Raw genomic sequence first — 7,597 nt, forward strand, 5'->3', positions numbered from 1 at the left:
CAAGAAGCCAGCCGCATGAAGAATGATTTTAGTTAACAACTCATAAGCCCCAGTGGTGGAAAATTCCTAAGAGCACACAATTGTGAACACTAAAAAGTGTCACAGCTGTGGCTTATGACTGTTTATGCTATTCTTCTAAAATGAGATCTCAAAGCAGTATGGTTCAAAATAAAAGATTTTAGCAAAAACAAAGGCACAATCACAATTTCTCCTCCAGTGTCATTTAGTTAACTTTTCCACTTGGGACTAAAAATACCACAGAAAACCAGACACCCTGATTCACTACCTCAGTTAATATTCACCATCACAGTGGCTACAGCTCAGAGTCAACATCAGTAATGCTGCCCGGAGACAGTTTATGCTGAAATTAAGTTCTTTACACTAAGTAAATGGTTGTCCACAACCACTAGTTAGTATACATATGAATTAAAATTACTAGATTTTGGAAGAAACAAATGTTTCTCCAATCATCTACCCTACTATTTCTCTTCTTTAGTTCATGCTTAGACATGGTCCATGCTACTATGGGGTTTGCAGTCTGCCTGTAGGGAGTTAGACCTACTGACTCTGGCCACTGGAAGGGGTTGCCTGCTGTGCTAGTTTCTGTTTTTACATTGTCCAGTCAACTGTTGCTGATTCAAAGTCCTAAAAAGATGCAAAATAGCTACCTCAGATATATGGACTCCAGAGCTTCCTGAAATCACGGCCCATGAAAGTAATTTAAGTGCATGGCAAACTCTACAAGGAACCCCTTACACAGAATATCAACAGAAATGGATATTTTCACTGACCTCTTTATATTTTTGATTCTTTGTTGCAGCCTTTAGCCCTTGCCTGGCAGACAGGTTCTATTAAAATACATCAAGACATATCCTAAAGATTCCATGTTATCTCAGTGACTCTGCTCAATATCAAAATGTGCATTGATGCTAGTGAATTGGTCAGTGGCAGTGAGATTTTTATCTTTTTTGTATGGGCTGTATTGCTTTGTACTGCTGCGTCTGTACTTTCTAGTCAAACTAAAATCAACAAGTAACTTATTACAGTGATACCCAATGTGCATTAGGAACTTATCTAGTTTAATGTCTGTGCATAGGATTATTATTTGTAGGCATATATTCAATTCTGATAAGCTAACAAAAGTAGCACTGTTATCGTGAAACTTATGGAATAGGAACTGGAGATCTTCAGGGTGTGGCCCAATAAGAGCCATGACATAGCGTTTTCTTGTCCTCTGTGAGGAATGCCAACTGCACTGTGAAGAACTATATACGGTTTGCTCTCATACAGCAACTGGGGATGCCAGGCCTTTTGGAATTCTAGCTTCACTCCCACTTAAATAACAGATAAAAAGAGACATTTTGAACATGCTAAGAAACCTGAGTTTACTGTGGTTACTATCAGGTTTTTTTCCTTTTGTTTTGTTTTTGTTTTCTTTTTAGGAAAAGAGTGAGATGGGATGCTAAGCCAGGAGCACTGACTTCACTTTCACAAAGCACTTTTTTTTTTCATGCTGTATAACTGGTCATGTTTTCCCCTTAAACTGGCTGATTTTGTTGTGTCAACTTGACACACGCTGGAGTTATTACAGAGAAATGAGCCTCCCTTGAGGAAATTCCTCCAGCTGTGAGGCATTTTCTCAATTAGTGATCAAGTGAAAAGGACCCAGCCCATTGTGGGTGGTGCCATCCTTGGGCTGGTAGTTCTGGGTTCTATAAGAAAGCAAGCTGAGCCAGGCAGTAGTGGCACATGCCTTTAATCCTAGCACTTGGGAGGCAGAGGCAGGTGGACTTCTGAGTTCAAGGCCAGCCTGGTCTACAGAGTGAGTTCAAGGACAGCTAGGGCTATACAGAGAAAACCTGTCTCAAAAAAACAAAAAAAAAGAAGAAGAAAGCAAGCTGAACAAGTCAAGTGAAGCAAGCCCTTCCATGGCCTCTGCATCAGCTCCTGCCTCTAAGATCATGCCCTGTGTGAGTTCCTATCCTGACTTCCATCGGTAATGAACAGCAATGTAGTAGTGTAAGCTGAATAAATTCTTTTCTCCCCAACTTGCTTCTTGGTCATGGTGTTTTGTGCAGGAATAGAAACCCTGACCAAGACACCCCTCCACTAGCTTCTCCAGTTCCTTCTCACCCACCCAATTCCATGCTGTTCCTCTCTCTTTTCAGAAAATTAACAAGAAATAAACACACACACACACAAGCACAAAATGGGAAGGCATGATATTTTCACACTCACTATACCATCTCCTAATCTTCTTGGAACAGAAGTACCTAAAAGAGAGCTCCTGGGACTGAATTCACAGAATTATATCAGAGTGGATGCTCTTCACTGGAAGCATTTGTGACTGTTTTAACTAAGGATTTAAACTTTTGATATGCAAGACACTAACATTCTGCACTGGTAGCACATCATCTTCATGCTCCAATGATTACCATGCTTTGTCACTGAAATTGTGAAGCTGTTGCATTACTCAAATGCAGTTTTATTGTCAACTTGCTCAAGATGCATGCAGCAAGATTGCCAGTGGCTGTGCATTTAAGGGAATTTGCAGGACGAGATGGTCAGATCAAATTTTAGTCAGCACTACTGTATAAAGAAAATAATGAGCTCATGAGCAAATAACAAGGAACTAGAATACCCAGAAGAGCTAATGCTGTAAGGTGCCTGGATAGATTCGTTCTGAAGGCTGGCAAACTGCCTGGTGTTGAACAATTTTATTACATTTTCAATTCTGAATCTCCACTTACAACAATCACTAGAGGGGAGTTTGCAAAGTGGTTCTATTGTATTTTCCTATTTTACTGATATATTACCCCTTTCAATGATCTCTGTTGATTTCTAAACTTTACCATCCCTGGTTCTCTCTGAATGAATTATTTGAAAATCATGGCAACTCTCCTTTTACTTTTAATTAGTTTACCTATTAAATTTACCTATGCATCAAATGAAAAGTCTCAACATGAGATTTTCCCCATTTTTTTTTCAAATCTCTTGGTAGCAGTAAAATAATGAAGTGTTGAAAATTTGAGGAGAAAAATAAATAAAATAGGAAAGGTTATGAAATATGTCTGCTAAACAAAGGAGCTATTATTGTGGAAAGATAATAGTATCTAATTAAGGCCCTACAACTATAGCCTATATACAGGAAAAAAATTATCCTATATATTCCTTCTAAAATGAGTACTTGTACTTGCAGAGACCTATGTGTGCAAATATGAATAAAAACTCAGCATGGCTTTTACTGGGATATATTTTGTACTAGTATGAGGTCTAGCATATAAAGTAACACAAATGTCAAAGAATCAAATTGGGACTAAGTGTAGTAATCTGATTAGATTTATTTTTAAAGTCTATGATCAGGCTATACATTCATAAAACAGAATAAATAAATATTCCAATAACCTGAGCAAAGCAAAAAAAAAAAAATATTTTCTTCATGTGCCCAGGACAGGAAGCCAGAGCAACAGAAAAGCATCTGACTGGTCAGCATTGAAAGGATGAAAGGATGTGTGAAAGGATGGAGACAGGAGGAATTCCCTATGGGGTCAAAAGGTAAATAGGCTACTGTCCCAGTACCCTAATTTCTTAGAAGGTCAAATAACATGTTTAGTTTCAGCTTAATGGGGAACTTTGATATAATTTACCCCACTTTAGTTTTATCCTGGTCTGGAATACGTTCCAAAATGATAGCTTCCTTTAATTTTCATTTAGCAAAAGTTATTATCATCCCAAATGAAGACATCAGTGGACACAGACTTCAAGTGTCTTGCATATGACACATTCAACTATTTATCAGGCATAGGTGCTAATTTAGAGACATCAAGATTGTGGCCTTCTACTCATTTCAAAAGAAATTTACCCTTAGATGTGTAATTATCACTTTGGAGATCACTGGGTTCTTGCTTTGTATAATTCTTTATTAAAAATATGGAAACTCCTAGGAATCTCTGAAAGTGGCCCTAGCTAAGACTCCTAACAATAGGGGATATGAAGCCCGAAACAGCTATCTCATATAACTAGGCAATACTTCCAGTGAAGAGATTGGAATGCCAACCCAGCCAAAAAATCTTAAATCCACATTTTCCCTTCTTATAATGTGTGCAGGGGTTAAAGATGGAGTAGAATTTGAGGTAAGGGCCAACCAATGAGTGACCCATCTTGTGACCAGCAGACACTATTAATGATATTATGATATACTTGCAGACCACGTAGATATCATCAGAGAGGTTTCACCAGGCAACTGATGAAAACCGATGTACAGACCCACAACCAACCACAAGTGTAGCTTTGGGAATCCTGTGAAAAAGGAGGTGAGAGAACAGTTGAAGGATACACAGGGGTCAAGGAAACCTACAGAATCAGCTAATCTGGGCTCATAGGAGCTCACAGATACTGAACTACCAGCCCGAGTGCATGAGTGGGACAGACCTTAGCCCTCTGCACATGTGTAAGAGTTATGCAGGAAGGTCTTCCTGTTGGGCTCCTAAAGCAGGAAAAGGGATGTTCCTGACTTCATCGCCTGCCTTTGGATCCCTTTCCCCTAATTGGGCTGCCTTGATAGATATGCCTAATCTTCCTGCAAGTTGGTATGCCAAGGCTGGTTGAATCCATGAGAGGTCTCATCTTTTTCAAAGAGAAGTGAAGGAGGGGTAGATGAGAGGAAGGAGAGGTAACAGGAAGGGACTGGGAGGAGATGGAGAAGGGGAAGCTCCAATTGATTGGGATGTAAGGTAAATAACTTAATGAGGAAGAGATGTTTGAAAAGAATAAAAAAACTAAATAAGAACTTCAAAAGGATCAATGCTATATAAAATACACAGAAAAAAACCTAACAAATTCTACTCATTTTACTATAAAGATTGATCACAGGAAATCAGAGAACTGGAATATAATACCTAGAATTTCCTCTGGTCTTATATGTACAGACTCCTAGGTATAGAGAGAAGGCTCACAGCAAGGATGTAATGAGAATGCTTGAAAATACTGCAAGAGAAAATGGATCATACTCACTAAATATTAACAGGGATGGGGGACTGGACTGTCTTCATTTCTTAGAAATATCTTCTCAGAGCTCAAGAGATGCCTCAGAATCTAAAAAGTATTTGTTACTCTTACAAAGGACCTGGGCTCAGTTCCCAGCACCTACATGGTAACTTGCAAACCATTCTAACACCAGTTCCATGGGATTCTATTCCTTCTTCTGACCTCCAGTGATACGGGGCATGTTCACGCTACACATACATATAGACAGGCAAGATACTCACATATAAAATAAAATAAATAGATCTTAAAGAAAAACAGAAATGTCTCCATTATCTTTGTCAGTTTTAAGCAATCTTTTTATGTCATCCAGAGATTACTGTAGCAAACAGATTGATTGGTGAATAAGGACGATAGCTCCTTGCATAAGTACATTGTTTTAAATATCATGGGCCTGGTTTCTGTTTCAGCTCTGAGCCTTTGTCTTATAACTGCAATGTTCTGAGGTTCTGATAGTTTTGCTGGATGATTTCTCAGCCTATGTCCCCTAACAGCAGGTGAATCAAAACCCTATCTCTATTTTTAACCTGCATCTCTTGAGCTGTACTTTTCCTACAAATCAGATCAAGAGCTAACACCAAGGGCTTAGGTCTTGCCAGGCCCTTTGTCTTATGTCACACATTCACATCTAAGGCTCAGTTGGAACCCTGGGATTGCCTCAACTTGCCTCCTTTACTAACTCTCTGAGCATAAGGCTTAAGATGGAGATGAATGCCAAATCTCCTAATGATATCAGACCTTGGTCCCAATGTACACATTAGTTTATAATTTACACAGTCCCTCACCTTTACAATTAAATAGTTCATCTCATTTACATTTCTGAGTATCTCACATGGAAGTGGACAATTAAGGACTCCCTTGTGACTGATCCTCTCTCAATATAATTCCTCTTTGAAGCCATTTTATTTCCTGCATGCCTTTTCAGGTAAATGGTGGACTAATTTAATTAAACAGACAAAAGTAAATTATGTTGCTCTTTTTAATAAATCTTAAATATTTTTGTTAATGAATTATTAAACAAAGGAATTGAAATTCTGTTTCTATTTTAAAATCTCTCTGCTATTTTTATTTCCATAAATGGCCAGGGAGAAAAAGCTAATTTCATCATTTTTGAAAAATGTATTATTATTATTATTATTATTATTTATTATTATTATATTCTTCTCAGGCATAAAATGTGGGCTAGCTGATGAGACACCTATGATCGTATGCATGTGTATCTGTTTTATGCCTGTGTGTGCACGCACAAGCACACATCCACGTGCATAATATGCATATATGTGGACATGATTGTAAGTTTTCTCTCTGGAAAGAACCTAAACTAGAGTTCTACGAGAGTCTTAAGGAATTCTTTTTTTCATTTGACAGAATTCCAAATAGATACAGAGTAACATACAAAAACAGTTAATGTATAGATAGTAAATAATTTACTTTGAAGTGATTCTTTAAGAGGGGGAAAGTTCTTCATAATTCTAGCCTAGATGTAGCTCATTGTGGTATTTAGTTCCTGGTTATGAATTTTTAAAAGTATAAATACATTAGCAGTATTCTCAGAAGTGTTTTTTGGGTGCTACCTCTAATTACTCCAATAAATCTGAAAATGCTTTTAAAAGCACATGAGGATGGCAGAGCATTAAAATTTTTAATCATCACAGTAAATAATTGTCACTTCAATTAATATTTTTACAGGTGGTTCAACAAACACATATAAGCCTCATAATGCCCTTACACACATTTGACAACCACAAAGTAAGACACTGAGAAGCTTATTACTTAGAAGGACATTGAAGCACGTATATTAAATTTGGGCAGTCTTGGTGAAAATGAGAACTGGCTTCCTCATTATCCACCCTGACATTCTTCATCTCAAATCAAATGAGAAGACAGGGCAAGGGAAACAGCAGATATTTTCTGCATAAAGAACCACATAACCTTTCTCCTCATCTAAATAGAGATTTATAGGGTTTTTTTTCCCCAATAACATGATTTTGTGCCACATGAAAATGTATCCACCACATGCTGGAAACATGAGTATTTCCTGTTTGAATAGTATGTGCACAAGGAGTCACTTGTTTTGATTTTCTTTTTTTTTTAATTTTTAATATTTTTATTACATATTTTCCTCAGTTACATTTCCAATGCTATCCCAAAAGTCCCCCATAGCGCCCCCCACTTCCCTACCCACCCATTCCCATTCTTTTGGCCCTGGCATTCCCCTATATTGGGGCATATAAAGTTTGCAAGTCCAATGGGCCTCTCTTTCCAATGATGGCCGACTAGGCCATCTTTCTATACATATGCAGCTAGAGACAAGAGCTCCGGGGTTCTGGTTAGTACATCATGTTGTTCCAACAATAGGGTTGCAGATCCCTTTAGCTCCTTGGGTACTTTCTCTAGCTTCTGCATAGGGAGCCCTGTGATACATCCAATAGCTGACTGTGAACATCCACTCCTGTGTTTGCTAGGCCCCGGCATCATCTCACAAGAGACAGCTATATTTGGGTCCTTTCAGCAAAATCTTGCTAGTGTATGCAATGGTGTCAGCGTTTACAAG

General features: G+C 38.1%; 1 pseudogene; it reads right to left on the bottom strand.

Annotated features, from left to right (window-relative positions):
* Positions 1-558: 558 nt before the first annotated feature.
* LOC110289710 (casein kinase I-like) lies at positions 559-5,227 on the bottom strand (annotated as a pseudogene).
* Between the last annotated feature and the right edge of the window lie 2,370 nt (positions 5,228-7,597).

The sequence above is a fragment of the Mus caroli genome, unplaced genomic scaffold (assembly GCF_978045245.1).
Source record: "Mus caroli unplaced genomic scaffold, Mus_caroli_1 scaffold_2, whole genome shotgun sequence".
Lineage (NCBI taxonomy): Eukaryota > Metazoa > Chordata > Mammalia > Rodentia > Muridae > Mus > Mus caroli.